Here is a 21,583-nt window from a genome sequence, read left to right as displayed (position 1 = left end):
TCTTGTCAGTATTGTTAGCATAGGTGGGAAATTTTCACTTGAACTATATATGTATATGTATATATACACAGACTTTTATATAGTATATGTAATTTTAGGTAGCTAGATAATAATATGATGCTATGTGACTTTTTCAGACATCCTCACTTACATGTTATTTTACCCTCCTTCCTTCTGTATTTCTCTCTCTCCTCTTCCCTAATTAAAGCACTGTAGCTAGAGAGTTTTCTCTCCAGATCCTGCCAATCCCTGCCAGTCCTGGAGCCCACTTATAAAATAAACATACAGATGCTTATATTATTTAAACTGCTCGGCCATTAGCTCAGGCCTACCATTGTCTAGCTCTTACTCTTTTACTCAGCCCATTTCTATTAATCTATACTTTGCCACCTGACTCGTGACTTACCGGCACCTTACACCTTCCTTGTCCTGGCGGCGGCTTGAAGTGTCCCCTCCTGCCTTCCTGTTCTCTCAATTTTCCTCTCTGTTAGTCCCGCCTATACTTCCTGCCTGGCTACTGGCCAATCAGTGTTTTATTTATCAATTAATCATCCATAGCAAAGCACCCCCATTTTTCTCATTTCCCCCTTCAAATCACTTGTTCCCTGATTTTCTCTTTTCTATTGCCCTCCCTGCCTCCATGGTCTCCTTTCATGTTCCTGGTTTCTACAGTTCCTCTAGGTTATATAGTCACATCTGAAGAACTGGAGCCTGGAACCATAGATGAGGGAGAAATGATAACATGCAATGTTTATCTTTCCAGATCTGAATTACCTCACTCAATATGATCTTTTCTAGCTCTATCCATTTACCCTGATAAAGGAGACTTAGCACCTCTTTACCACTTTGAGTATGCTTGTGGCTTTTTGTTTGATTACCAAATGAAGCATTAGATGGTTAACATAATATAGGAATTATGGGGATAATGACTCTATTGGTGGAAATTTCTATCCCACCCACTAGTTCCAAAAAATCGAGGCTTAATATTAATTATAAATTCTGGGCCAATAACTCAGGCTTGTTACTATCTAACTCTTACACTTAAATTAACCCATATTTCTTATCTATGCTTTGCCATGTGGCTCATGGCATGTTACCTCATGTTCTATATGTCTTGCTTCCTTAGAGGCTGGTTGGCATCTCTTCTGACTCTACCCTTCGTCTTCCCAGCATTCTCAGTTTGGCTGTCCCATCTATACTTTTTTGCCTGGCTATTGGCCAATCAGTGTTTTATTAAATCAATTTGAGTGACAAATCTTTACAGTGTACAAAGGGAGTATTTCACAGCATGTCTCTTGACTCCTTGAGCTGTATTTAAGACAATCTCATAAGCATGAGGGAATATTTGGAATTGAACTTTCAACCTATCAGTATATAGTGCAATGAAGAGAGACAAGGTTAAATACGGGCATGTTAGAAGAGTACATGAGATTGGCTCATAAAATATCAAACTATTAAAGATATCTTAAAGCACTGAATGAAATATATCTAATTAATAAGTGAGACAATCCATTCTGTTTCTATCAGAAAGGAATTACCAATATGAACCCAAGTCATTGAGGAATTAGTGTTCCCATAAGAGCGTGCCAGATGGTGTCTTTAGGTTATCAGCATAGCAGGTATCATAAAGGAGAGAGCTTATGTTATAAGCCAAGAAGTTAAATGTTTGTTTTAGTTATGTATTTTAATGTAAAACAAACCATCTCAAAATCCAGTAGCTTACAACCTACAACTATTTTATTATTTTTGGACCCCCTGTGTGATCTGTGAGTTGTTCTATGCCGTCTCTTGACTGAGCTGGCTGTCTCCTGTGGAGAACTGGTGGTTAAGGTTGCTTGTCAGCTGAGAGCTAAAATGGGGCCATAGATTAGATGTCCCCATTCTCCATGTGAGCTGAACTCCTTAGACAGGTACCTGTGTTCTAGGAAGAAGGAAGCAAAAGCTGCAGAGCCATGATGTCAGAAGTCTCAGGTCATCGGCTTTCCTACATGTTCTATAAGCCAAAATGGTCACAAAGGCAGTCCAGATACAAGGATAAGAGAAATGAACACCATCTTTCCATAGCAGGGGGATATGTATAAAGGGAAGGAAAGGAATTTATGATGGTGATCAATGAAGACTTCAGAAAAGAATGTATGGTGGTGATCAGTGGAGAATATGGGAAGGAAAGTGTGATGGTGATCATTGGAGACTATCTACACAGAGCTCATGCATACCCACAAGACATGGAGACCCAAGTCAACTCTGTAGTGATAACTCTGCCATGCTCATTGCTGATAGTTCTGCTACCAGCCTCCTGCCTTGCTTCACCCAGGCTCATTTTCATTGTAATCTGAACCTATAACTTATTAGCACTGTCAAAGCTTAAGATGCCTGCATCTCTTCTGGAATCTAAAGTCTTCTGCTATGGACTTGTTTCCCAAGCTTGGACCTCATTGCCTATTCTCCTAGACCACAGGGCATCTCTTTGTGTAATGAGTTCTTACCCCCATCTGTATTCAGCACACTGATGCCCAGTTTTTCTAAGGGCCTTCGTGGACTTTTAGCTCTAGCTTGCCCATGTAGAATTTGACCTATTTCTCCTAACACCCTGCTTCTAACATAGAATGGACAGATAGCCATGCAAGACCTTAAGAAATTAAGCAAGCACTGACTAAGCAAAGGACTGCGGTTAGGACTAAGCTTATGATATTTGTAGAACAGAAAGAAGATTTTGAAGAAAGGTAAGGGTGCGTGGGAAAATTCATGTGTGGGACTAGGTGACGACAGGCAGGCAAGGTTCAGATTTGATGTGATATGTAGTGGTAAGCCACTGTGCATTCTTGAGATGAGGTGTGGCATGATGAAATGATATTTAAACAAGATTAGTAAAGAGATGGAATGTAGGGCAGAGTGGAGACACTAAAATCAAAGAGGCCAGTGGTTACTGGGCTCAAGGGGTGATGAGTGGAAATGATGGATATATTTCTTTGAAGGGAAACAAAAATACAGGGTGGTGGTTTATTTATTCATTTGCTTGTTTGCTTTTGAGACAGAGTCTCACTATGTAGCCCTGGCCTCATAGAACTCATTATGCACACCAGGATGGCCTTGAACTCACGAAGAACCACCAGCCTCTGCCTCCCAAGTGATGGGACTAAAGGCAGGTGCTACCATGCCAGGCAGCAGTGATTTCTTGGACATGGGAAATTCTAATGATCACCAGAAAGTAGACTAGTATAGTCGCCATTAGGAGGCTGTGGTAGAGTCTGGAGGAGGGGGTGGAATGACTGAGAGCAGTGTGTAGAAAACAATGAACAGGGAAAGACGCCGGGAAGAAGTTTGCTAAACAGTAACAGCTTCCTCATCTAGGACGGCAGATACTGGGAAGAGTGATGACTGGGGATGGCTGAGGGCAGGAGAGCTGGGTTTTCTTGAATGTTTGAACTCAGGAGAGAAGGAGATAGAGGCCGGGCAGTGGCGGCACACGCCTTTAATCCCAGCACTTGGGAGGCAGAGTCAGGCGGATCTCTGTGAGTTTGAGGCCAGCCTGGGCTACCAAGTGAGATCCAGGACAGGCACCAAGACTACACAGAGAAACCCTGTCTCAAACACAAACAAACAAAACAAAACAAAAACAAAAACAAAACAAAAAAAACAAAAGAAAAAGAAAAAGGAGATCGAATAGAGTAGCAATGACTGATCTGGATTGTAACAAATGTTGGAGCCATCAGCAGAAAGGTGGACAGACAGTCCTCCATCATCCTGCACAAACTGCCTGTCCTGGTTACTAGGTCTGAGGGTTCCCCTGAGCATCATTCATATCACTTAGCTTCAAACGAATTTGAAGCCAAGGGTCCCAGGCATCCGTCACAGGTAGAGGAACAGAATGAGAACTCAGTCATCTTTTGGGCATATAGCCAGAGTGGCTAGACCCCGAGCTGCAAAGTGGCACCGCACCGGCTCATCACTCTTTTCCTGCCTGGTGGTAGAGACTGCCCTGTCCTCAGATTGTCTCCAGAGGATGAGGCCCCGTCTCCTTCTCTCTCTTTTCTATTTTAAGCTTGGCATGTAAATGCTGCTATTGTCTCTTTCCCTTTTAATGGGAGTTAGCATTTGCCTCTCTCCATGCCTAGCATTTAAGTCTCCATCATTCTCAAGTTTTTAATCAAGTAAAAGGCTTCCTCCTTTCCCCTGCAGTACTCTCTTGCTCATTTGCTCTTGCACACACACACACACACACACACACACACACACGGATACAAGGAATATTCTCTTAGATAACCAATGCAATTATCACCTACCTCTTCCTATTACTAAATATAATTTTTTAAAAAATCACACATATACAACAGAATTCAGTTTGTTTCTAAATTGTAACTCTAAAGATAAAGCAGATCGTTTAACCATTCCCTTCTCAGCTCTGGCTCCCACCATCCTTCCAAAGCACATTATTGTGAGGTTTGTTTTCTGTCTTTCCAGATGTGTATTTTTAAAGGGTTTATTTATATATGATATATATATATATATATAATATGCACAAATATATCTAATAAATTGCTAACATATTTAAGCAATAAAAAGAAAGTACTGATACCTTTTTGTACAGAATGGATGGATGCAAAAATGTGTTAAACTAAGTGGAAGATGCCAGACTTAAAAAAACCACATATTTTATAATTTGACTCATAATATTTTAGAAAACAAGAAACCATAAGGCTAAAAACATGCCAATGGCCAACTGTTGCTGGCTTTTGTTTGTTTATTTTGTTAACCATTTATTTAGACCTATCTCTGCTACTGTAGAGCACTCTAGTTCATTCTTTTCACTGCTATGCCATTTTTCCATTACACATATTTCATCTTTCACTTATATAGTCCTGGTACTTGTGGTTATTTAGATTTTCTTCCAGTTCTCTGCTAATAAAAAGACAAAGTGATGAATAGCATTTGGCACATCTGAGAGAGTTTCTCTGTGGTGGACATGTAGACATTGTGATAGGAGAATTAACATGAATTAGAATTTCTTACTGCACTGGAAGCTGTGAATAATATAATCTGTGTCTTGCTTCTGAAATCTCCATTACTTTCTACCTCAGATAATACCCTCTTCCCTTGAGAAACAGATAGTTCTAAAACAGCTGTTCTAGCCTCACTGTCTCTGCTTCTGTAAACATGCTTGCTCATGGACCTTAGCTGTGTTGGCTAAACTTTAAAGCCTTAGTCCACCAATAAGAGAAGGTCAGATGTGATGTGGTATAGCCTATAAATGTTGAAAAACAAAAACTAGCTGCATCAGAGCCTCTCTCCCTAGAGCAATCGCACGAGGCCTGCTGGCTGGGCCTGCCAGCAACAATGATGAGTTCTCCAACTTTCCAAGTCCATGCTTGGTTTCCGGAAGGTCTGATCTCTGCAACAGTAGCATTGTTAGAAGGTGAAGTCTGAACCGTAGGCTTCATAATGTTCTGCAGGGACCAAACCCATTTGCATTTTTACTAAAATCCTTAACAACTCTTTCTATTATCAAACTAACACATGCTTACTCATCTGATTCTATTGTTAGATGCTAAGTGAGACAGATACCTTTGGAGGGGGGATGCCTTTATTAACACACTCTAAAATTATCCTTTATTTTTAGCTAAAATATTATGGTACAAGTTGAGCATGGCCAGAGTCATACCTGCCTACATGTACCCCAAGTTAAGCACACCCCCAATGTTATCTTTTGTTTTGCCTTCTTAAATTGTAATCTTAAACTGAGCATGCTCAGGAATGCAGTACTTAAATGGGCATTCTCAGGAACTGGCTCCCCCTTAAATGAATTTGTATAGGCTGCCTGAATAGAAGCCCCATGCTTCCTTTGTTGAGGGCTCTCTCTCTCTCTCACCTGCCTCGCTCCACTCACCAAGAAGCAATCCACTGTGTTCACTTACACTACTGGGTTTTCTAAAACATTTGAACTAACAAAGTTTTGCTTTGTTTGAGAACAGGGTCTCATAGCTGGAGCCTTAAACTGGCTCTGCCTCCTGTGCTGGGATTACAGGTCTGTGCTGCCAGACCCAGCTAACACAGACTGCACCAGCCTGTATACCAGTGGGGTGAAAGGTTTACCCAAATAGATCTCGGTGCCATCGTGTTTGAAGAGGCACCAGTGTGTTGCCTGTTGACTGCATGGGGATGAACTTGCTTGGCAAGAAGAGCTGAATGTTAAGGGTGAGAAAGGGAGAAGAGGAATACAAAAAAACTGGTCCAAGACATGAAAGAAAAGCGGGGCAAAGAAGCCATGTGGTCTTAGTTACTCTTCTACTGCTGTGATAAAACGCCAGGGCCAAGCAACTTATCAAAGAAAGTATTTAATTTGACATACAGTTACAGAGGGTTAGAGTCCATGATAGTGGAGTGAAGGATAGCTAAGCCCTCATATCTTGATCCACAACCATGATGAAGGGAGGGAGAGAAAGAAGGACAGGGGGAGAGACTTTTAAAACCTCAAAGCCTACCCAATGACACACTTCCTCCACCAAGGCCGGACTTCCTAATCCTGAACAGTTCCACCAACTGGGGACCAAGTATTCAAATACTTATGTGGACATCCTATTCAAACTACCATACCATGGAAAGCTCTGATATGATGTTTGGGAGCAAGTGGGTTTCTGGGGGAGCGAAGGTGTGTTCATACCTAGTGGGGTCTGTGCTAACTGTTTTGCACATATATTTTATTTACTTTTTATGATTAACTGCAAGAGTTATCAACGTGCTCATAATTCTGGGGCATGTTCTACATGGCTTCTCGAGAGTTCTCCTGGGCAATTAAGCTCCAGCTGCCACAGTTGCATACTTAAAGGCTCCTCTTTCCCACTTTACTTCCTTACTCCTTGCTAGTGTTTCCCGGCTTCACCTCCTGATACACTGTTTGCACTTTCATCTTTGTGTCAAGGTCACAGCTGCCACATTGTGGCTGTAGTCAAGAGACACCGACACATAGTTCTCCCAGGTTCCTCATGGGTCCAATGTGCTTCTAGCAGAGGCTGGGATGGATGCTCAGGGCAGCAGATGGCTGGAGGACTTGGCTGGGCTTGAGGGTCTACAGTCAGGTGGAGCTAATGGCAGGCTAGTCAGCCAGAGAGAGAAAGCTGATAATCACTATGCACAGGAGACGAGCCCTCCAACCACTGACTGATGTCTCACAAGCCATCAAGGCATCCAGGAGCCAGGACTACAAAGTCCATCACCCAAGGAAGAACTGGAAGACGCCCTCCCCAGAACCTTACCTCTTTTCTGCCATATAACCCACTGAGCCTTCTTTCATGAATCAAATCTTGCCATGGTCTCAGAGAAGGAAGCAGATGATGGGGGAAAAAAATCTGTAAGATGGAGCATATAGGACAATAAATGATTAGATTGAAATAATTCAAAGTTTATTGTTATTTCTTACTCAGAGGTGGGTGGGACCAAGGTCAAACAATGAAAGAGCCTCCCCTTTCTCCGCATAGTTCAGCTATGTTAAGATGTGTGATTCCAGCCAGACATGGTGGCACACACGTAGGATCCCAGCACTTGTTAGTCTGAAGCAGGGGTACAACATACAACCCTGTCTCAAAAAAGGGGACAGAGACTTCTACACAGACAGCATGAATAGATGGGATCCAGGTACCAATAGTAGGAGCCAGTCCCTTGAGGATTCAAAAAATCTCCGGGAAATAAGATGCCACCCAGTGATGGACAGAAATAGGAAGCACTCTCCACAATGTCTTTCCAACATGCCAGGCAGTGAATTGGCTTCTTCAGTTCTAGCACACTTTCAGGAGTGGCTTTTTATTTGTTTTAAAGTACCTCTCAACTCCTGAATTCTGGCCCTCCCTTAACAGGATGTTGTTAAAAATGGGCCAAGTTGTCCTCAGGCTTGAGTTCTCTTTTGGAGGGGATCACTATGCAGAAGTACTTGTCTGTCTGTTTTGTATTCCCCTGGAGTGGTTCTGCCTGTTCTCTGCTAAGACAGGATCTGACCTCCCTCAGCTCAGACAGGGACCCACTCCAGCTCTCAGTCCTATGTGTGGGGGTTGCAAGGCTCACATACAACTACCATTGAGAAGCTGCCAATGAGGGACGGGGTGGTATTCTCGCCTTAACACTCAGCTCTGGCTGAATCCCACAGATCTGATTATTGAGGGTGAGAACTGCGGTGGAGATGCCATTGTGGAGGAAATGGGAGGGCACTTTAAGGAATTTACACAGTACCTTTGCCTTGGCAGGCCTTTATTCATCCACAGCCAGCTACATCTCAAAGGCTCAGCTGACAAAGCTTGAGCTCCTCTCTGAGCCAGTTAGAGGAGGCAGTCTAAGACCTCTCGCTTGAGTAAACTCACAGTTTGTACTGGTTCCTAGTCCTGAACAATATCTAAGAATAGGGCGCCAGGCATTTCCTTTACTGGCAGCATAGTGACTTTTCATGGGATAAACTCAAAATGGAAGGGCCAGAGGCCGATCTGCAGCTAATAGGGAGGGGAGGGGAATGGTAACCATAGCAGCAGCAAAAATAACACTAATGCTAGGGATTATGCACGGAGTCCTCTCTTTAGGCCAGGCCACAGTAGGCAGCTTCCTGGGCCCAGACAACCCTTCATTATCCATGAGTCCACACTGCCTTCGAGGAAACTCCGTCTGAGAGAAGGAATTTTTCCCCAAATCCTAACCCTGCAACTGCCAAGGGACTGAGCCAGGAAGCCAAAATGAAAACCCAGGTTCATGTTCCATCAAGATTTCTCCCTTTGGATTTTTTCTCAAAGCCTTTGGTGTTACAATTTGAAAAATCAGGCCAGTGACACAGCTCAGTGATAGAGTGCCAGCCTAGCACGTCCAAGGCCCTAGCCTCAAAAGAAAAGGAAAACATAATTAATAGAGGCCATAGGAGAACAGGTCGGTAGAGGCACGAGGATCAGAAATTAAGGCCATCCTTGGTTACATAGTAGATTTGAGGCCAGCCTGAGCTATCAAAGAAACAATAACAAATAAAATTAAAAATTCCAGCAGAAAGGTGGGTGGAGAGGGAGTGGAGACAGGTTGGTTAATGGTACACCAGGCTGCAGTTGGATAAGACTGAATTCTGATGCTCTAACACACAGGATGGTGACTGTGGTTGACAGTAGTTAAGTATATACTACAAAATAACTAGTAGACAGATTTTAAATGTCCCCAACACGAAGAAACAATCGGTGTTTGAAGTGACAAGCATGCCAGTCCCCCGACCCTTTCGTTACTCATCCTACACTTGTACTGAAGTGTCACACCACACCCTATAAATGTGTCTGACTATTATGTCATTCCAAAGTAAGTATATATGTGAAAAGACAAGTGGCCTGAAACCAAGTCCCTTTGTTTATGACTAATTCACAACTAGTCCAAAAGGGAGGATTATTCTGAAATTCTACACTGGCTCAGAATCCCACGTGTTTGGTAATTTGCCACGGATTTGGTAATTTGCCATTCAGTGGGTCCTTTGTGTACAACTTTCCTCTGGAGGTGGCAAGCCTGTATAGTGACCTTTCTGTGAGATCTCTGAGCTTCCGACTCTTCCCTTAACTCTCCACAAAGAAGCTTGTCCAGTTCCAACATTACCACAGAGAACCAAGGACAAAGTGGGAGAGCTGCCGCTGTCGCTCCCCAACACCCACCCCCCACCCCCAGAAGAGAGGTCTGCAGAGAGGTTTGCTTGGATGTGTGTCTGTGTTAGGGTTTCTATTGCTGCAATGATGCATCAGGATGAAAAATGAAGTTGGGAGGAAAGGGTTTATTTCAGCTTACACTTCCACATTGCTGTTCATCACCAAAGGAAGTCAGGACAGGAACTCAAACAGGGCAGGAACCCGGAGGCAGGAGCTGATGCAAAAAGCCATGGAGGGGAGCTAGTTGCTGGCTTGCTTCCCATGCTTGCTCAGTCTGCTTATAGAACCCAGAACCACCTGCCCAGGGATGGCACCACCCATCGTGGGCTGGGCCCTCCCCCATTGACCACTAATTGAGAAAATGCCTCACAGCTGGGACTCATGGAGACATTTCCTCAACTGAGACTCCTTCCTCTGATGACTCTAGCTTGTGTCAAGTTGACACACAAATCCAGTCAGTACAGTGTGCTTTCCCCACTAAGGCAAAGTTACGGACTACTAAACTGTTTTCATATTGCTGTTTTTAAATAGTGAATTCAAATTAGACTTCAGTACATAAAACCTGTACCAGTGATTGGAATTGCGGGCTGGAGCCTATCAGCCGTATCTTACGTGATAATCATACTGCAAATGTATGCACATTCCATCCTGAGGGTTGAAAAACAGTGAGAGCAGCAAGGGGACTGAAGGTGAGGGTGTTTGCTGCGGACTATTGTTTCTCAAGGGGTGGCCATTACTCGAGTCTTTTTATGTGCCCACTATCAGCAGAGCCAGAGGGCCACCTCCCAAAATGAGTGCTGGGAGACTAACTGGTTTGCCAAGAATTATCAAAAATGCTAGTGTGTTTTAGAAAACAGGAGTTTTCACTGGATTACCTGCTGTTTAAGGATAAGAACTCAGACCAAATGACTCTAAGGTATTAGATAAAAGTGAATTTTAATCTGATCAGTTGGGATTGTTTTTCATAAACCAGATTACATAATGTGCCCTGCCAGCTTTAAGCCTCCTTGGTCCGTGCCAAGCTGTATTTGCACTAATCGCTTTTGACACAGTGCCCAAAGTAACAGAGTAGAATCTCCCTACAATGTGGATTTTAGTCCACAGGGCCCAGCTCTTGAGACCCAGTTCTCTGTCCCCATGAGTGTCGTGATGCTCTGCAACATCACCCCACCACCACCACCACCACAAGCAGCTCTGCATTTGTCATAAATCAGTGCGGTTCATGGGTGATGGGAGAAGTTATAATAATACCATCAGTAACGAAGGGTACTGAGGTACTTCCTAAGTCCCAGGTCACATGCCAAGCATCTCAGAGGAACAACCATTCCATCCTGTAGCCCCTCTCTGCTGCAGATGCCAGCCTACATCCAGAGGCCCACAGGGTGAACCAGAGGGAATTCATTAAAGGAACATTCACAGAGGTGAGGGGAGAACAAAGGGTCCTACCTACCTGAGAAGGTGAGGGGCCCAAGGCAGAGCAACAGTGAAGAGTCTTCAACGGCCCAGACCTGGAGGAGCAAGGCAAAAAGAGTCTGGCAAGAGCTGCAGTCACAGGATGGCATTAAAGGGACATAGCTATATGTTGAGGCTGGACCAGAGTGAGCATAAGACAGTCGGGCCAGGAGAAAGGTAAGAATGCCTGGGTTTCTCTCCTGCCTCAGGCAGCACCCACTTGCCACACCCAACTGGCAGACAGAGGGCGCTGGGGGACACTAATCCGAGAGGTCATGCTCTTGGGCATAAATTAGGAAAGAGAATTGGATCCATGAAACGCAAGTGGAGAAAAACCAGCATAACATAGTAGTCATTGTTTTCACTCGTAACCTAAAATGCTCAGGCAAGAGGTGGGACAAGTGGGGCACAGAGTGATCCAGTAATTTCCCCAAGTCGGCTAGAGATTTGGCGCCAGGCTTCCTGACTTAGGCTGCCCTTGGTGTGGTCTCTGTGGTTCTTTCACTTCCTCCCACTTTGGAATCAGGTGACCCAAACCCTGCTTGTTGTCCAAATCCATCCCTTTCCCTGTGACAAGCTGCAGCCCGCAGTCTCTCGGGCCAGCTTTCGGCTCTAATGAAGTCATTTTGAGTCTGAAACCGTCAGACTTGACTTTGGTGTCGTCTTACACAGGCAGACACGCTGCAGTGAACTGCTGTCCCCCTGGCCTTAGACTTGTGCCAGTTTGTTTTCCATTACTATAATGAAGTACCTGAGGCTGGTCAACTGATAAAGAAAAAGAGTTTACTTAGCACACAGTGTGGGAGGTTTACAGTCTAAACAGTGTAGTGCTAGTTTAGACAAAGGCTCCACAACTGTGTCACCCCACGGCAGGTAACACCATGAAAGAAACATGGTGGTGAGAGAGATCACAGGGTAAGACAGGAAGCTAGAGAGACTCTGGAGGCCCATGGCCTACCTAACTCCCCCACCCAGCCCCACCTCATAAAGGTCCCATTACCTCTCAACATTCCTACACTAGGGATCAAGCTTGTGATACCTGCAACACTGGAGGACATGGTCAAAGCATAATAATATTGCATATTAGATTCCCTCTTACATTCCATTCCACGCTATGGAAAAGGTGACACTGATGAATGTGATGCCGCTGTCACCATCCTCTCTCAATACTGACAGCCTTGCACATGAATAGGGCCTGGTGGGTTTGCTTAGCTCAAACTACTTTTACTGCATTTCTTATGTGCATGTTTTTCACACTCTCAAGTGGTTAGCCTCTTCATTTCATCTGGTTAAATGGAATCTAGAAACTTTATATTCTCTCTCTCTCTCTCTCTCTCTCTCTCTCTCTCTCTCGGTATTATCCTTCCTTCATGATCAAAATTATTGTCTAAGTGGGCAAATGGATGAATGGATGGATGGATGGATGGATGGATGAACAAAAACCAGAGAACCCAGTACTACAGAATAGATAATGGAGGTAGAACGCTTAGGGGTGAGCAGGTCCTAGTCAGAACACTCTGAGATGGCCTGATATAGCAGACTCTAGGAACAACCTCAGGGGACACTTGCAGACAGTCATCTATAACTCCACCCATGGCTTCTTATATCTTTGTGCCCGAGGCAGTCTCTGGCCTGCAGGGTCACTAACCAGCACAAGGAAATTAGAGTTAATACCCAAGGCACAAACTTTAACCATTAAGGGTCATGAATTGGTGGATAAGTATGCCAGTTTCCATGGCCCTAGGTAGTATAATAATTATTGATTGTGTTATGCATAGTTCCTGAGGAGCTAGAGCAGAACTGGTAACTGTCACCTGCCTACCTCGTATAAAGGCTTCTACCCTTCCCTCCTTGGTTACTTTCCCAGTGGTTCCGGCAACCCTCATCCAAATACATTATCTGCATTCAAGTCTTGTCTCAAGATCTCCTTTAGGGAGAGCCAAGGCCTAAGGCTCTGGGAAGAGATCTTCCAGGAGTTGCATAAAGACAGCAGCCTTAGGCTTTCTGTCTGTGATGGAATCAGTCTCAAACTTCATAGCCCTCTGCAGACAGTCCATGGTACTTGACCTTGCCTACTTCTATCACTTCCTAATGTGAGAAACAGATGACTGGACTCTGTCTATGACTTTGGTCCTGCCTAAAATGTCACAGGTAATCACAGCTCAAAAGCTAAGTAGATATTTATCTTATTAAAGCCAATTGAAGGTCAATGTGGTGGTACACACCTTTAGTCCCAGCACTCCAGAGACAGAGGCAGGCGTATCTTTGTGAGTTCCAGGCCAGCCTGGTTTACATTAGGAGCTCCAGGCCATGCAAGATTATGTAGTGGGACCTTGCCTTAAAGCAACAAAATACAGTTGAGGAACACCTAATGAGCCATCCTGGACAACTTTAGTAATGTTCAACTTCTTAGCCCTTTCCAAAAGGGAATAAACCAGGAAATCTACACATAATCAGACTAACCCAAAACAGATGAACAATTACCCAAGGGAAGAAGCCACTAATTACTCCCCTAGACGTTAGTCATGACACTCCCTGTCAGCAGGGGATTAAGTCAAATCCCTCAGTGGCCACTTAATTTCTCTATTAACTTGGTTGAAACTGTTAAGTTAGCTCTGTAGACCTGTACAGGCTTGAAAGGGAAGGTATTTAACAAAGAAGCAGGATGTTCTAGGTAGAAAGTGGCTCCGCCCTACCATTAACATTACTTTGTTTATTTAAGAGAATACCATTCAAGTTCTTACCTATTTTATCTTAAATCATGTTTTATTATCAAATGTAATGTGAGGATGAGGAATGAATCTAGAAAAAATGCAGACCAGGAAATAAAAAGCAATGCATGAATCCAGGCAGCCATCTTGGGGCTGTGTTTTCTCTCTACTGAGCACTGTATGTATGTATGTGATAGGTACTGGTCACATATTTTAATTTTCTTTTTATACCTTTAGGAAGGTGGATACATGGAGTGCAGATGTATTTGACACCAATTTTCTTATTAGAAAGGCTATCCCAAAACTATATTTTCAGGGATCATTTCTATAGTGCATTATTAGAAAAATTTCTTTCTGTGTAGAGTATGGAACACACAGGGGTGGAGGCATACTAGAAGTAGGGGTAAGACTTCCTATGTTGATGGTACATTAATAAGTTAATAGTAAATTAACCAAAACTAAGGATGTATGAAGAAGCCTTATGAAAATCTACTAGTTTGTAAGCTAATTTAAAAATGTAATTTAAAAAAGATGTTTGAGAGGCATGTGGATCTCTGGGTTCAAGTCCAGCCTGGTTTACAGAGCTAATCCAGGGCACCCAAGCCTACACAGAGAAACCCTGTCTCAAACAAACAAACAAACAAACAGTTTGACCAGAGATAACCTGCAAGGTTATCCAACGGATTATTAAATTAAAATCTATGTCAGGTATAAGTTACTTCCCTGAATTATTGGTCAGGGAGGCCCCAGAGGCATCCACAAAACATAGGATGTTACTGTTGCTCTTCAGTTTCCACCATAACTAAATGGTAAGACCCATTGCTGAAGATATCATACACTTTGATTTCAGGACAATGAGAAATCCATCTTGAACTGACCAGGAACTACAGGCTACTGTTCATAGTGTTGGAACGTGTTATGCAGGCTACTGGCGGAGAAAAAATATCAGTGATCTTACACAACTTTGGGTCCTGCATACTCCAGTACTGACAGGTAAGATGTGCCCACGGGTGCAATATGGCATAACATTTATGAGAACAACCATCCACTTGCTGATTGGATTTGAGGCCTGCTTTACAAGAGGGATTCATCCCTGGTACTGTTAACTACTAACCTTCGGATGGGGATGACTGTTGTTAATTTTGCTTAATGGTCATGTTGTGAAACTTCTTTTTAAATATTTGTTTATAACTGTAGATTTATGCTGGTCTCAACCTTGGTCAGAGAAGTTTCTTTTTATGGTGGGTAGTGGTTAATATAGAGACCCATAGCTGTTCAACGTGCTGAGAATAAGTGACTGTGTGTGCTCAACTAGAGATGGGACATTTATATCAACTCTCCTCCTGCAAGGCTCAGGGGACATTGCAGAAGAAGAAATAAAAAGAATATAAGTACCAATGTGCTGTGGGATGTTCTGTATGTTAAATGTGTTGCTCTGATTGGTTAATAAATAAAACACTGTTGACCAGTAGCCAGGCAGGAAGTATAGGCGGGACAAGGAGAGGAGAATGCTGGGAAGTGGAAGGCTGAGGCAGAGAGACGCTGCCAGCTGCTGCACTGAAAAGCGAGATGTAAGGTACTGGTAAGCCAGAAGCCACGTGGGTTTCTCTGTGTAGCTTTTGGTGCCTGTCCTAGATCTCACTCTGTAGACCAGGCTGGCCTCGAGCTCACAGAGTTCCGCCTGGCTCTGCCTCCCGAGTGCTGGGATTAAAGGTGTGCACCACCGCCTCCCAGCTAATATAAAGCATTTTGAAAATGTGCATCATCACTAACATTCAGTACAATGAATCACTACATCTTTGCCTGCTTTCTATCAGAATTTTAATGTTCTTACTAAAGAATAAGTAAATATACACTGGAAATAGAAGCATGGGGATTGTCACATTTACTGCAAATATCTTTCCAATTTATCAGCAGATGTTAGCTTACTGCACTTTTAGAAAAGTTTCTCTCATGTATTTCTAGCTTTTAAAATGATTTTGACAGGCGTGGTGGCAAGTGCTTTTAACCCTAACACTAAAAAGGCAGAGGCAGGCAGATCTCTGTGAGTTTGAGTCCAGCCTGGTCTACATAGTGAGTTCCAGGCCAGCCTGTTACATAGGGAGACTCTTTCTCAAAAGAATTATTTTTCAATTTTTACATTTAATTTCTTATCGGCTCCAGAATTTATTTTTAAATGATCAACTTCTATTTTCCTAATAAATTATTTTAACAGCAATTTGTTAAGTACTATAGATAAAGGTCACTATGTCTTTTATTTTATTTTTACTTTTTTTTTTTTTTTTGGTTTTTCGAGACAAGGTTTCTCTGTGTAGCTTTGCACCTTTCCTGGAACTTACTTGGTAGCCCAGGCTGGCCTTGAACTCACAGAGATCCGCCTGCCTCTGCCTCCCGAGTGCTGGGATTAAAGGCGTGTGCCACCACTGCCCAGCTTATTTTTTTTTTTTTTGCTTTTTTAATTGATTTTTTTTATTTATGTTGTATCATGTACACCTGTGAGTTTATGTGTGCCACCACCATGCGCTTGTAGTTCCCACAGAGGCCAGCAGGGGTGCAGGAAAGCCTCGATCTGGAATTACAAGTAGTTGTGAACTGCCTGTTGTGGGTTCTGCAAGAGCAGTAAGTGTTTTTAATCACAGCCATCATGCCAGCCCTCCCTTTTTTTTCTTTTAAATTAGTAATTAAAGTCAAACTTTGTTCAAAACCTGAAAAAAAAGATCAACAGAGTCTCTTTGCTGCCTTGGAATTATTGGTTCCGATTTTGGAAAGTGCTTAAACACAGATTGCTTCGGACAAAGTTTAGTGGATAGGAAGGCCTGTTTGTCTCCGGAGTGTATAGAGATGATGACGCTTTATTCCCGGGGGTTTCCTGTGACTGCCTGAAGACCCATGGCAGGCAGGCATTCAAGGCCACTTCCTCGGCATCCTTCCCACAGGGCAGTACTCAGGCACTATTTTGCCAAGAGGTTAGTGGCTGGAGGAAGCCCCTTTATCAGGCAATTGTCAAATACATGAGCCCTTTCTCTTCCTGGAATGAAGTGCTAATAGATTTGTGTTAAAGAGGAAGTGGGAGGCAGGATGACCTAATGTTTGTTTCTCATTTCTGGCAAGTTTTAGATATTTTTCAACAAGAAAATACCATTAAACACATTCTTCACACAAAATCCAGCCCACCAACTTGGAGGTAGTTAGATATCAGAACACTAGTCACGTTGGCTTGCAGTAACATAGATGCTTGCTGCGTATAAGCAGTTCATGAGGAGTCAGCCCTTTGGCTGTCTGTGTGTTCATACATTGGAGTAGCCTCTGATGGCCTTTGTTCCCTTCCACGGCCATTTTCTGTACTTCCTGTGTCTGTCCCTACTTCTGTGTCTGCCACCTTACATGAGTCTGCCATTAGCTGCCACGGTGATTGGCAGGGTCCAGTGAGAGCCAGTCTGAACCCCTGTGCTGGTATGATCACTTTGCTCCAGCCAGGGCCTATGAAGGAACAGCTTCGGGAAGCCTCGGAACAGAACTAAGACAACTAGGAGGCCCCAACAGGCCTAGCCTGCAACCCGGAAGCCAGCAGCACATGTGGACTTCTCTTGAATTAAATAATTAATTCCCTTTCCCTTCTTATGTTATATCAGAAAAAGCCTTAAGCAACACTGTTTTATACACATACACTCCGGTGATGTATTTTTAGATAACTCAGATTTATTATAAATGTAAATTTTAAGATTATGGACAAAAGAGATACTGCAACAATAAAATATTGATACAGGAATTTTTAGTATTTTTATGTTTTTATTTATTTTTTGAGCATTTCATTCAACATACTTTTATCATACTCTTTCCCCTCCCCTAACTCCTCCCAGGTTCTCTCCCCACCCCAACTCTTTCGACTTTAAATCTTCCTTACAACAAAGAAGATTCACTCTAGGATTATTAAGAATGGACTTTTTATTTGTTTTTTCCAGACCAAGTCTCACTATTTAGCCCTGACTGTCCTGGAACTCAGACAGGCTGAGTAGACCAGGCTGGCTTCGAACTCAGAGAGATCTACCTGCCTCCTGAGTACTGGGATTAAAGGTATGCACCACTACCGTCTCCACTCTGCAAGAATGTACTTTTTAAAACTTTTTTTTATATACTCATAATTCTTCAGTATCTGAGCTTTGTTTTTTGTTTTTGTTTTGTTTCGTTTGAGACAGGGCTCACCTTATAGCCTCGGCCAACTACCTCCAACTCACATTGGCTTCAAGGGCCAAAGTTAACCCATATGCCCCACTTGTCCAAGGACAGATAACTTCCTGGAATGCTGGGGGCTGTGGTTCTTCTGAGATAACAAGCCATATGTTTTCACTCCCATAAACAAGTTTGTTTGACCCAACCAGATGTGCTTGGTCACATGTATGTAAGCAGGAAATATGTCAGAATGTATGCCTGCCTCTGATTGGATGTAGGCAGGGAATCTGTCAAGATACATGCTTGCTCCCAGCCTGATTGGACCTGGTGGGAAATGCATAGCCTTATGGGGTTGCCTTTATAAGCCTCTCAAAATGTGACTTATGGCCGGCCATTTTCTGGGAACTCCCCCGACTCCAATGGTGTTGGCCAGAGTCCATCATTCTGGCCAGTACTCTATTAAAGCTTGCTTCAAATTTGTCTCAAAAACTGGAACTGGTCTTTCTCTCCTGATTTTAAGGTTTAACACTTCCTCACCTTCTGAATGCTGGCATTGAAGGCCTGGGCCACTGAAAGGTTTACAACACGCCCTCACGGTCGGGCGTGTTCGCATATGCCTGGCGGACACTTCCACCTAGCCAGTTCCAGGTCAGGATAGCCATTTCTGGGTCAGGGCATCTCGCGTGACCAAGATCCGTGACGTTCCATTGGCTACGTAGGCGCGCAACGTGGCCATGTGATCTACGCGCTTGCGTGTAATAGTGACGCTGATCTGTCCACGCCCAGCCTTTAAAATCCGGCGCCATGTTCCCGGTTCCTTCTTCTTCTTCTTCCTCCTTCTTCTCCACACACGTGTTTCCCGCAGGCCTGTTCACTCTCTGTCCCTTTACCTTTAATAAAACTCTTGTTAGCGGATTCTGTCGTGTTTCGTGGCATTTCCTTGCAGGGTAAGAACACAACGCAGCCGAAAAACTAACAGCCACCTCACCCAGCTTTCTTCAATATCTGTTTGGATTATTTATTTATTCATTTATCTATCATCTATCTATCTACCTGTATTTATTTATTTGTTTGTTTATTTATTTATTTATTTATTTATTTATTCATTCAGTGTTGTGGATAGAGCCCCAAGGCCTTGGATATTAGGTAAAGTGCTCTATCCAATTTTATATATATATATTTGTCTTTTGAGACAGGGTTTCTCTGTGTAGCTTTGCGCCTTTCCTGGAACTCGCTTTGGAGACCAGGCTGGCCTTGAACTCACAGAGATCTGCCTGCCTCTGCCTCCCGAGTGCTGGGATTAAAGGCGTGTGCCACCACCGCCCAGCCTCAATTTGATATTTTTTAAAAGATGTATTTTTTAATTTTATGTGTGTAGGGTATTTTGCCTGCATGTATGTATGTGCACTATTTGCATGTCTGGTGGCTACGGAGACCAGCTGAAGAAGCTACAGATGGTTGTGATCCACCGCGTGAGTGCTGAGAACCGAACCTGGTCCTCTGTCAGGGCTGCTTGTGCTCTCCACTCTGGAGCCATCTCTCCAGCCCCCTGTAGGCTAGGCTTTGACAAACACATTCACCTGTGTTTCCTCAAACAAGACATAGAATTTTCCATCCCTTCAGGCTCTTCTCTTTTTAGTTAATCTCCACTCCTGCCATGAAGAACCACATTCCAGTGTCTACATCTGGAGATTAGCTTTGCTTCGTCTCAAAATGCATCCACATTCCCATGTGTCTCTTTTTTCCTGTGTATCTTTTCAAGCAATCTGTTCTTTTGTGTCTAGCTTCTTTCACTCATTCAGCAAAGTTCTTTTTAGATTTAGTTCATCTACATTACTGTGTGAATCAGTTCTTTTGTTGTTTTTGTTTTGTTTTGAGGCAGGGTTTCTCAATTTAACCTGGCTGTCCTGAAACTCACTCTGTAGACCAGGCTGGCCTCAGACTCACAGAGATCCACCTGCCTCTGCCTCTAGAGTACTGAGATCAAAGGCGTGCATCACCACTGCCCAGCTGTGGGTCAGTTTTTACTTCCACTTACTGAAGTGATACTTTCTTGTCATTCTTTTCCTTGTGGATGCCTGTTTTAAGGTTTTAGAGATGAGATTTTTGTTCATATTCGTGTTGCACAAAACTCGGAAGTCCAACCCTGTAATACCACCGCAGCCACGCAAACTCATAAGCCAGTATCACCACAGGCAGATGAAGGCTAGCCATTCAACACACAGTGAGTGCCCTAGTTCAGCCACAGAGAGTGGGTACCCAGTACCAAGGCAGCATCCTTTGTGGGTTAAACACCTTGTTAAACAAAATCACTTGAGATTTTGAAAGGTGTCCCAGGCAATGTGCTTGGTTGAAAGAGGCCTAGCCGTGAACTGAAGACTTCTTTAGACTGGGATCTGCAAACATCTACATGGGTGGGGGTGTTAAAATGAAAATTGGTGGCCGGGCGGTGGTGGCGCACGCCTTTAATCCCAGCACTCGGGAGGCAGAGCCAGGCGGATCTCTGTGAGTTCGAGGCCAGCCTGGTCTACAGAGTGAGATCCAGGAAAGGCGCAAAGCTACACAGAGAAACCCTGTCTCAAAAAACCAAAAAAAAAAAAAAATAAAAAAATAAAAATGAAAATTGGGGCAACGAAAGTGGGCCAGCCGCAGAGCTGGGACCCTTTTCTAGCAAGGGAAATGGTTAAGTGCCAAGCCATGAAAAGGCAAGGTTCTAAAGGAAGAGAAAGAGGATTGTGTGAACTCAACAGAGTAAATGAGGAAGTCAGCAGAAGGAAGAGGCTCCGATGGCTTGTTAGCGTGAGGTGCAGTCTCATGTAGCCCATGCTGGCCTTGAACTCGAGAACCTCCTATCTCAGACTTTGAGTGCTGGAATTACAGGCACGTACCACCACACCCAGCCTTAGGTACACCGGGCTTCATTAGCTATAGACTAGGATTCCCCCTGATAGAGAATGGGGTTTGCCATCAGTTCGATCCTTTGCTACAAATTACACTCATGTTTTAAAAGCCCACCATTATTGTCAGAGAAAAAGTGTCCTGTGGATCACAGAAGTACCTCCGTCACAGCATGCCACATGGAAGCTGCTCCCTGTGGAGTCTTTGTGCCTTAAAGCTGAAGAATCCAGACAATTTTTAACTCTAGGCCACCTGAGAAAAGCTGACAATTTTAGCTTTTACCTCAGCTCTGTGGACAGACTTTGTTTCCTTTTTCTATCATTTGACCTTTGCATGACCTTCATTTCTACTTCAGGGGCACACACACACACACACACACACACACACACACACACAGATATTATTTGAAACTGTTGGCTTACACTTCAAAGGTGGACTGGTTGTAGACAGAAGCAGTTTTCTTGAATGAATTGTCAATAGTATAAATGGGAGAGTTGAATGGGAATTAAAACTTCCATTTTTTTTTTTTTCTAGGAAAGTAATAATTAACAAAGGCTTCTCACGAAGATGGCCTGGGCTCAAGCCTCCACTCTGTTCACCTACTGTGCAACTATTTACATTATTCTCTAGGGTCTCTGAGTCACTGTGGAGCAGAAGATTCAAAGCACAGGAAGAGAAGAATATAAAGGGAGAGCCAGAGTTCAAAGCCCA

This window comes from Peromyscus californicus, unplaced genomic scaffold (genome assembly GCF_007827085.1).
Source record: "Peromyscus californicus insignis strain IS unplaced genomic scaffold, ASM782708v3 Scaffold_7__1_contigs__length_154581171, whole genome shotgun sequence".
NCBI lineage: Eukaryota > Metazoa > Chordata > Mammalia > Rodentia > Cricetidae > Peromyscus > Peromyscus californicus.
The sequence above is the reverse complement of the archived record's forward strand: the minus strand, read 5'-3'. Positions refer to the sequence as shown.